Below are 10,153 nucleotides of genomic sequence, written 5' to 3'. Positions count from 1 at the left end.
ACCTGAAATCACAGAAAAACACACAAACTCATAGTAAAGTCCAAAAAAGTAATTTTTGCATAAAAACTAATAAAAATATAATAAAAAGTAACTAAAACATACTAAAAACTATGTAAAAACAATGCCAAAAAGGGTATAAATTATCCGCTCATCACAACACCAAACTTAATTTATTGCTTGTCCCCAAGCAACTAAAAACAAAATAGGATAAAAAGAAGAGAATATACAATAAGTTTCAAAAATATCAATGAAGATTAGTCTCAATTAGATGAGTGGGGCTAGTAGCTTTTTGCTTCTGAACAGTTTTGGCATCTCACTTTATCCTTTGAAGTTCAGAATGATTGGCATCCATAGGAACTCAGAATTCAGATAGTGTTATTGATTCTCCTAGTTCAGTATGTTGATTCTTGAACACAGCTACTTTATGAGTCTTGGCCGTGGCCCTAAGCATTTTGTTTTCCAGTATTACCACCGGATACATAAATGCCACAGACACATAACTGGGTGAACATTTTCAGATTGTGACTAAGCTTTGCTAGAGTCCCCAGTTAGAGGTGCCCAGAGTTCTTAAGCACACTCTTTTTGCTTTGGATCACGACTTTAACCGCTCAATCTCAAGCTTTTCACTTGACACCTTCACGCCACAAACACATGGTTAGGGACAGCTTGATTTAGCCGCTTAGGCCAGAATTTTATTCCTTTGGGCCCTCCTATCCATTAATGCTCAAAGCCTTGGATCCTTTTTACCCTTGCCTTTTAGTTTAAAGGGCTATTGGCTTTTTCTGCTTGCTTTTTCTTTTTTCTTTCTTTTTTTTGGCAAGCTTTTGCTTTTTCACTGCTTTTTCTTGCTTCAAGAATCAATTTCATGATTTTTCAGATTATCAATAACATTTCTCTTTTCTCATTTTTCTTTCAAGAGCCAACAATTTTAACATTCATAAACTTCACTATCAAAAATATACACTGTTCAAGCATTCATTCAGAAAACAAAAAGTATTGCCACCACATCAAAATAATTAAGCTAATTTTAAGATAATTTTCAAAATTATGCACTTCTTGTTCTTTTTCAATTAAAAACATTTTTCATTTAAGAAAGGTGAGGGATTCATGGAATCATTCATAGCTTTAAGACATAGACTCTAAACACTAATGATCATGTAATAAAGACACAAACATAGTCAAAACATAAAACATGGAAACGAAAAATAGAAAAATAAGAACAAGAAAATTAAAGAACGGGTCCACCTTAGTGACGACGGCTAGTTCTTCCTCTTGAAGATCCTATGGAGTGCTTGAGCTCCTCTATGTCTCTTCCTTGCATTTGTTGCTCCTCTCTCATGGCCTTTTGGTCCTCTCTGATTTCATTGAGGATAATGGAGTGCTCTTGGTGCTCCATCCTTAGTTGCTCCATGTTAGAACTTAAATCTCCTAAAGAGGTGTTGAGTTGCTCCCAATAGTTGTGTGGAGAAAAATGTATCCCTTAAGGCATCTTAGGGATTTCTTGATGAGGAATTTCCTCATGCTCTTGTTGAGGTCCATGAGTGGGCTCTCTTGTTTTCTCCATCCTCTTCTTAGTGATGGGCTTGTCTCCCTCAATGAGGATGTCTTCCTCTATGACAACTCCAGCTGAATTGCATAGGTGACAGATGAGATGAGGGAAGGCTAACCTTGCCAAAGTGGAGGGCTTGTTAGCCACCTTGTATAGTTCTAGAGATATGATCTCATGAACTTCTACTTTCTCTCCAATCATGATACTATGGATCATGATAGCCCGGTCCACGGTAACTTCAGACCGGTTGCTAGTAGAAATGATAGAGCGTTGGATGAACTCCAACCATTCCCTAGCCACGGGTTTGAGGTCAGGCCTTCTCAATTGAACCGGCTTGCCTCTTGAGTCTCTCTTCCATTGTGCTCCTTCCACACAGAAGTCCGTGAGGACTTGGTCCAACCTTTGATCAAAGTTGACTCTTCTAGTGAAAGGATAAGGATCTCCTCTTATTATTGGCAAGTTGAATGCCAACCTTACTGTTTCTGGACTGAAATCTAAGTATTTCTCCCGAACCATTGTGAGCCAATTCTTTGGGTTCAGTTCACACTTTGATCATGGTTCTTAGTGATCCATGCATTAGCATAGAACTCTTGAACCATTAAGATCCCGACTTGTTGAATGGGGTTGGTGAGAGTTTCCCAACCTCTTCTTCGAATATCACGTCGGATCTCCAGATATTCACTCTTTTTGAGCATGAAGGGGACCTCGGGGATCACCTTTTTCTTGGCCACAACTTTATAGAAGTGGTCTTGATGGACTTTTGAGATGAATCTCTCCATCTTCCATGACTCAGAGGTGGAAGCAATTTCCTTCCCTTTCCTCTTTCTAGAGGTTTCTCTGGCCTTAGGTGCCATTAATGGTTATGGAAAAACAAAAAGCATAGCTTTTTCCACACCAAACTTAAAAGGTTTGCTCGTCCTCGAGCAAAAGAAGAAAGAAGGGAGGAGAAGAAGAAGAAATGGAGGAGATGGAGGGGTGTGTTAGATTCGGCCAAGGGGGATAAGTGTGTATGATGTGTGAAAATGAAGGTGGTAAGGAGGGATATTTATAAGGTAAGAGAGAGAGGGAAGTCGTGTATAAGGGGTTGGGTTTGGGAGGGAAATGGTTTGAATTTGAATGGTGAGGTAGGTGGGGTTGGTGGGTTATGGAGAATAGTGGATGGATGTGAGTGGTGAAGGGATTATGGGGAAGAGGGTAGGATTTGATAGGTGAATGGTGTTCGGGGAAGAGGTGGTGATTGGATTGGTCAAGGGTGTTTGGGGAAGAGTGTTATGGAGAGGTGTGAAGAGGGAAGAAAGGGAGGTGGGGTAGGTGGGGATCCTATGGGGTCCACAGATCCTGAGGTGTCAAGGAATTTGGGTCCCTGCACCATTCTGGCGTTTAAACGCCCACTGTGTGCCAATTTTGGCATTTAACGCCAGCTCTACTACCTTTTCTGGCGTTAAACGCTAGTCTGTCTGCCTATTCTGGCGTTTAACGCCAGCCTTCAGCCAGACACCCTTTTCTGGCATTAAACGCCAGTCTGCCTGCCAATTCTAGCGTTTAATGCCCAGAATGCTACCAGACTGGGCGTTAAACGCCCATTCTGCCATCCTTACTAGCGTTTAAACCCCAGTAAGCCTGTCCTCCAGGGTGTGCTATTTTTGATGCTGTTTTTGATTCCGCTTTAATTCTGCAGTTGTTTTTATGACTCCACATAATCATCTACCTAAAGAAAACATAAAATAACAATGGAAAACAAATAAATATTATTAAATAAAATTGGGTTTCCTCCCAATAAGCGCTTCTTTAATGTCAATAGCTTGATAGTGAGCTCTTAGAGAGCTTCACAGAGACTCAGAGCTTAATGGTGGTTTCCCAACACCAAACTTAGAAGTTGAGTGTGGGGGCTCTGTTTGACCCTGTATTGAGAGAAGCTTTTCATGCTTCCTCTCCATGGTTACAGAAGAAGATCCTTGAGCCTTAAACACAAGGTAGTCCTCATTCAATTGAAGGACTAACTCTCCTCTGTCCACATCAATCATAGCTTTTGCTGTGGCTAGGAAGGGTCTTCCAAGGATAATGGATTCATCCTCATCCTTCCCAGTGTTTAGGATTATGAAATCATCAGGGATGTACAGGCCTTCAACCTTCACTAAGACATCCTCTACAAGTCCATAAGCCTGTTTCCTTGATTTGTCTGCCATCTCTAGTGAGATTCTTGCAGCTTGTACCTCAAAGATCCCTAGTTTCTCCATTACAGAGAGTGGCATGAGGTTTATTCCTGACCCCAGGTCACACAGAGCCTTTTCAAAGGTCATGGTGCCTATGGTACAAGGTATTAAGAACTTACTTTCCGGGATCCGGTTTCTTCTGAGGTACTTTCAGTTGAACCAGAGCATTCAGTTCATTGATGAGCAATGGAGGTTCATCCTCCCAAGTCTCATCACCAAATAGCTTGGCATTGAGCTTCATGATTGCTCCTAGATACTGAGCAACTTGCTCTTCAATAATATCTTCATCCTCTTCAGAGGAAGAATACTCATCAGAGCTCATGAATGGTAACAGTAAGTTCAGTGGAATCTCTATGGTCTCTGTATGAGCCTCAGATTTCTTTGGTTCCTCATGAGGGAACTCCTTAGTGGCCAGTGGATGTCCATTGAGGTCTTCCTCACTAGAAATCACTGCCTTTCCCTCCATTACAGGTTCGGCCATGTTGGACATATTGATGGCCTTGCACTCTCTCTTTGGATTCTCTTCTGTATTGCTTGGGAGAGTACTTGGAGGGAGTTCAGTAACTCTTTTACTCAGCTGACCCACTTGTGCCTCCAAATTTCAGTCATGAAATTAAGAGTGGTCCTAGATAGATCAGAGACTATGGTTGCTAAGTCAGAGAGGCTCTGCTTAGAATTCTCTGTCTGTTGCTGAGAAGATGATGGGAAAGGTTTGCTATTGCCAAACCAAATTCTCCCACCATTGTTATTATTGAAGCCTTGATCAGGCTTCTACTGATCCTTCCATGAGAAATTAGGATGATTCCACCATGAAGGGTTATAGGTGTTTCCATAGGATTCTCCCATGTAATTCACTTCTTCCATTCCAGGATTTTCAGGATCATAAGCTTCTCCTTCAGAGGAGGCTTCTTTAGTACTGCCAGATGCAGCTTGCAACCCATTCAGATTCTGAGAAATTATATTGACTTGCTGAGTCAATATTTTATTCTGAGCCAATATGGCATTTAGAGTATCAATCTCAAGAACTCCTTTCTTCTGGGTCATCCCATTACTCACAGGATTTCTTTCAGAAGTATACATGAACTGGTTATTTGCAACCATTTCAATAAGTTCCTGGGTTTCTGTAGGAATTTTCTTCAGATGAAGAGATCCACCAGCAGAGTGGTCCAATGATATCTTGGACAATTCAGACAGACCATCATAGAATATACATAAGATGCTCCATTCTGAAAGCATGTCAGAAGGACACCTTCTGATCAATTGCTTGTATCTTTCCCAAGCTTCATAGAGGGATTCACCTTCCTTTTGTCTGAAGGTTTGAACTTCCACTCTAAGCTTGCTCAACTTTTGAGGTGGAAAGAATTTGGCCAAGAAAGTATTGACCAACTTTTACCAAGAGTTCAGGCTTTCTTTAGGTTGTGAGTCCAACCATGTCCTAGCTCTGTCTCTTACAGCAAAGGGGAAAAGCATAAGTCTGTAGACCTCAGGATTAACCCCATTGGTCTTAACAGTGTTACAGATTTGCAAGAATTCAGCTAAGAACTGATGAGGATCTTTGGTGCACGCAATTGTGATCTCAGGCAACGGCGCCAAAAACTTGGTACGCACGTCTTAATAAATCATTTTTCATTCACAACTTCGATACAACTAACCAGCAAGTGCACTGGGTCGTCCAAGTAATAAAACCTTACGTGAGTAAGGGTCGATCCCACGGAGATTGTTGGTATGAAGCAAGCTATGGTCACCTTGTAAATCTCAGTCAGGCGGATATCAAAAGGTTATGGAGTTTTCGAAAATCTATAATAATTAAACATAAAATAAAGATAGAAATACTTATGTAGATCATTGGTGAGAATTTCAGATAAGCGTATAGAGATGCTTTCGTTCCTCTGAACCTCTGCTTTCCTGCTGTCTTCATCCAATCAGTCTTACTCCTTTCCATGGCTGGCTTTATGTAAGGACATCACCATTATCAATGGCTACTTTTCATCCTCTCTGTGAAAATGGTCCGATGCGCTGTCACTGCATGGCTAATCATCTAGAGGCATCACCGTGGTTAATGGCTGCATCCTATCCTCTTGTGAAAATGGTCCAAATGCTCTGTCACAGCACGGCTAATCATCTGAGGTTCTCGATCATATTGGAATGGGATTCACCCTCCTTTTGCGTTTGTCACTACGCCCAGCACTCGCGAGTTTGAAGTTCCTCACAGTCATTCAATCCCAGAATCCTACTCGGAATACCACAGACAAGGTTTGGACTTTTCAGATTCTCATGAATGCCGCCATCAATCTAGCTTATACCACGAAGATTCTGATTAAGAGATCCAAGAGATAATCATTCAATCTAAGGTGGAACGGAAGTGGTTGTCAGGCACGCGTTCGTGGGGGAATGATGATGATTGTCACGTTCATCACATTCATGTTGAAGTGCGAATGAATATCTTAGAAGCGGAATAAGTTGAGTTGAATAGAAAAACAGTGGTACTTTGCATTAATTCATGAGGAACAGCAGAGCTCTACACCTTAATCTATGGAGTGAAGAAACTCTACCGTTTGAAAATACATAAGTGATGAAGGTCCAGGCATGGCCGAATGGCCAGCCCCAAACGTGATCAATATGATCCTAAGATGAACTAAAAATCATAAGATGTCTAATACAATAGTAAAAAGTCCTATTTATACTAAACTAGTTACTAAGGTTTACAAAGATAAGTAATTGATGCATAAATCCACTTCCGGGTTCCACTTGTTGTGTGCTTGGGCTGAGCTTGAATGTTACACGTGCAGAGGCTCTTTCTGGAGTTGAACGCCAGGTTGTAACGTGTTTCTGGCGTTCAACTCTGGTTTGTAACGTGTTTCTGGCGTTTAACTCCAGACAGCAGCGTAGAACTGGCGTTCAACGCCCTTTTACATCGTCTAAACTCGGCCAAAGTATGGACTATTATATATTGCTGGAAAGCCCTGGATGTCTACTTTCCAACGCAATTAGAAGCGCACCATTTTGAGTTTTGTAGCTTCAGAAAATCCACTTTGAGTGCAGGGAGGTCAGAATCCAACAGCATCAGCAGTCCTTCTTCTACCTCTGAATCTGATTTTTGCTCAAGTCCCTCAATTTCAGCCAGAAAATACCTGAAATCACAGAAAAACACACAAACTCATAGTAAAGTCCAGAAATGTGAATTTAACATAAAAACTAATAAAAACATCCCTAAAAGTAACTAGATTCTACTAAAAACATACTAAAAACAATGCCAAAAAGCATATAAATTATCCGCTCATCACAACACCAAACTTAAATTGTTGCTTGTCCCCAAGCAACTGAAAATCAATTAGCATAAAAAGAAGAGAATATACTATAAATTCCAAACTATCAATGAAACATAGCTCCAATCAGATGAGCGGGACTTGTAGTTTTTTGCCTCTTGAATAGTTTTGGCATCTCACTTTATCCATTGAGGTTTAGAATGATTGGCATCTATAGGAACTCAGAGTTCAGATAGTGTTATTGATTCTCCTAGTTCAGTATGTTGATTCTTGAACACAGCTACTTTATGAGTCTTGGCCGTGGCCCTAAGCACTTTGTTTTCCAGTATTACCACCGGATACATAAATGCCACAGACACATAATTGGGTGAACCCTTTCAGATTGTGACTCATCTTTGCTAAAGTCCCCAATTAGAGGTGTCCAGGGTTCTTAAGCACACTCTTCTTTTGCTTTGGACCTTGACTTTAACCGCTCAGTCTCAAGTTTTCACTTGACACCTTCACGCCACAGGCACATAGTTAGGGACAGCTTGGTTTAGCTGCTTAGGCCATGATTTTATTCCTTTAGGCCTTCCTATCCACTGATGCTCAAAGCCTTGGGATCCTTTTTATTACCCTTGCCTTTTGGTTTTAAGGGCTATTGGCTTTTTGCTCTTGCCTTTTGGTTTTAAGAGCTTTTAGCTTTTTCTGCTTGCTTTTTCTTTTTCTTTTTTTTTTTCGCCATTTTTTTTCTTTCTTTTTTTTTTCTGCAAGCTTTTGTATTCACTGCTTTTTCTTGCTTCAAGAATCATTTTTATGATTTTTCAGATTATCAAATAACATGTCTCCTTATCATCATTCTTTCAAGAGCCAACATATTTAACATTCTTAAACAACAACTTCAAAAGACATATGCACTGTTCAAGCATTCATTCAGAAAACAAAAAGTATTGTCACCACATCAATATAATTAAACTAAGTTCAAGGATAAATTCGAAACTTATGTACTTCTTGTTCTTTTGAATTAAAACATTTTTCATTTAAGAGAGGTGATCGATTCATATTCACTACTTTAAGGCATAGTTACTAAATACTAATGATCATGTAATGAAGACACAAATATAGATAAGCACTTAACATAAAGAAAACAAAAAACAGAAAATTTAAGAACAAGGAATGAGTCCACCTTAGTGATGGTGGCGTTTCCTTCTTGAGGAACCAATGATGTCCTTGAGCTCTTCTATGTCTCTTCCTTGTCTTTGCTGCTCCTCTAATTTCATGGAGGGTGATGGAGTGCTCTTCTTGATGTTCCACCCTTAGATGCTTATTGTGTGGAGGAAAATGTATCCCCTGAGGTATCTCAGGGATCTCTTGATTTGCAGTCAAATGTTCTACCACTGAGCTATAGAAGCTTTTGTCTTCCCTTTTGTCTTCTTTTTCTCTTTTTTTTTTGAGGTTTCTCTGGCCTTAGGTACCATCAATAGTTATGGAAAAAAACAAAAAGCTTATGCTTTTACCACACCAAACTTAGAATTTTGCTCACCCTCGAGCAAGAGAAGAAAGAATAGATGAAGAAGAAGATGTGGAAGAATCTAGGATTATGAAGAGGGAAGGTGGGGATCCTGTGGGGTCCACAGATCCTGAGATGATCCTGTGAGGTTCACAGATCTTGAGGTGTCAAGGATTTACATCCCTGCGCCAATTAGGCATGTAAAATGCCTTTGCTTGCAATTCTGGCGTTTAAACGCCGAACTGATGCTTGTTCTGGGCGTTCAATGCCCAGATGCAGCATGTTTCTGGCGTTGAACGCCAGTTTTATGCTTGTTTCTGGCGTTCAACGCCAGATCCATGCTCTGTTCTGGCATTGAACGCCAGCCAGATGCTCCTTACTGGCGTTTGAACGCTAGTGAACTCCTCCTCCAGGGTGTGCTATTTTTAATGTTGTTTTTGATTTTTCTTCAATTTTTCCAGTTGTTTTTGTGACTCCACATGATCATGAACCCATGAAGACATATAACTAATAAAAATATAATTAAATAAAAAATTGGGTTGCCTCCCAACAAGTGCTTCTTTAATGTCAATAGCTTGACAGTGGGCTCTCATGGAGCCTCATAGATGTTCAGAGCATTGTTGAGACTTCCCAACACCAAACTTAGAGTTTGACTGTGGGGGCTCTGGTTGACTCTGTAGTGAGAGAAGCTTTTCATGCTTCCTCTCCATGGTTACAGAGAGAGATCCTTGAGTTTTAAACACAAGGTTATTCTCATTTAGTTGAAGGATTAATTCTCCTCTGTCCACATCAATCACAGCTCTTGCTGTAGCTAGGAAGGGTCTTCCAAGGATGATGGATTCATCCTCATCCTTCCCAGTGTCTAGGATTATGAAATCAGCAGGGATGTAAAAGCCTTCAACCTTTACTAACATGTCCTCTACTTGTCCATAAGCCTATTTTTTGGAATTGTCTGCCATCTCCAATGAGATTCTAGCAGCTTGCACCTCAAAGATTCCTAGTTTCTCCATTACAGAGAGTGGCATGAGGTTTATCCCTGACCCAAGGTCACATAGAGCCTTCTCAAAGGTCATGGTGCCTATGGTGCAAGGTATTAGGAACTTTCCAGGATCCTGTTTCTTCTGAGGCAATCTCAGTTGATCCAATGCATTTAGTTCATTGGTGAACAGGGGAGGTTCATCTCCCCAAGTCTCATTACCAAATAAATTGGCATTCAGCTTCATGACTGCACCAAGGTACTTGGCAACTTGCTCTTCAGTAACATCCTCATTCTCTTCAGAAGAAGAATACTCCTCAGAGCTCATGAAGGGCGTAAGGAGGTTCAATGGAATCTTTATGGTCTCTAAATGAGCCTCAGATTCCTTTGGTTCCTCAGAGGGAAACTCGTTGTTGATCACTGGACGTCCCAGGAGGTCTTCCTCACTGGAATTCACGTCCTCAACCTCCCTTACAGGTTCGGCCATGGTAATTAATTCAATGGCCTTGCACTCTCCTTTTGGATTCTCTTCTGTATTGCTTGGGAGAGTACTTGGAGGGATTTCAGTGATCCTTTTACTCAGCTGGCCCACTTGTGCGTCCAAATTTCTAATGGAGGACCTTGTTTCATTCATGAAACTCACAGTGGCCTTAGATAGAT

General features: G+C 40.7%; 1 non-coding gene across 1 annotated transcript; it reads left to right on the top strand.

Annotated features, from left to right (window-relative positions):
- The first annotated feature begins 4,992 nt into the window (after nucleotides 1–4,992).
- Nucleotides 4,993–5,100, top strand: LOC148551102 (small nucleolar RNA R71). The gene has a single exon (XR_015893676.1). It is a non-coding gene; the product is annotated as a small nucleolar RNA R71 (small nucleolar RNA).
- Nucleotides 5,101–10,153: the final 5,053 nt, after the last annotated feature.

The sequence above is a fragment of the Arachis ipaensis genome, chromosome B7 (assembly GCF_059453495.1).
Source record: "Arachis ipaensis isolate K30076 ecotype BB chromosome B7, ASM5945349v1, whole genome shotgun sequence".
Classification (NCBI taxonomy): Eukaryota; Viridiplantae; Streptophyta; class Magnoliopsida; order Fabales; family Fabaceae; genus Arachis; species Arachis ipaensis.
Note: the sequence above shows the minus strand (reverse complement) of the source record. Positions and strands in the feature narration are given on the sequence as shown.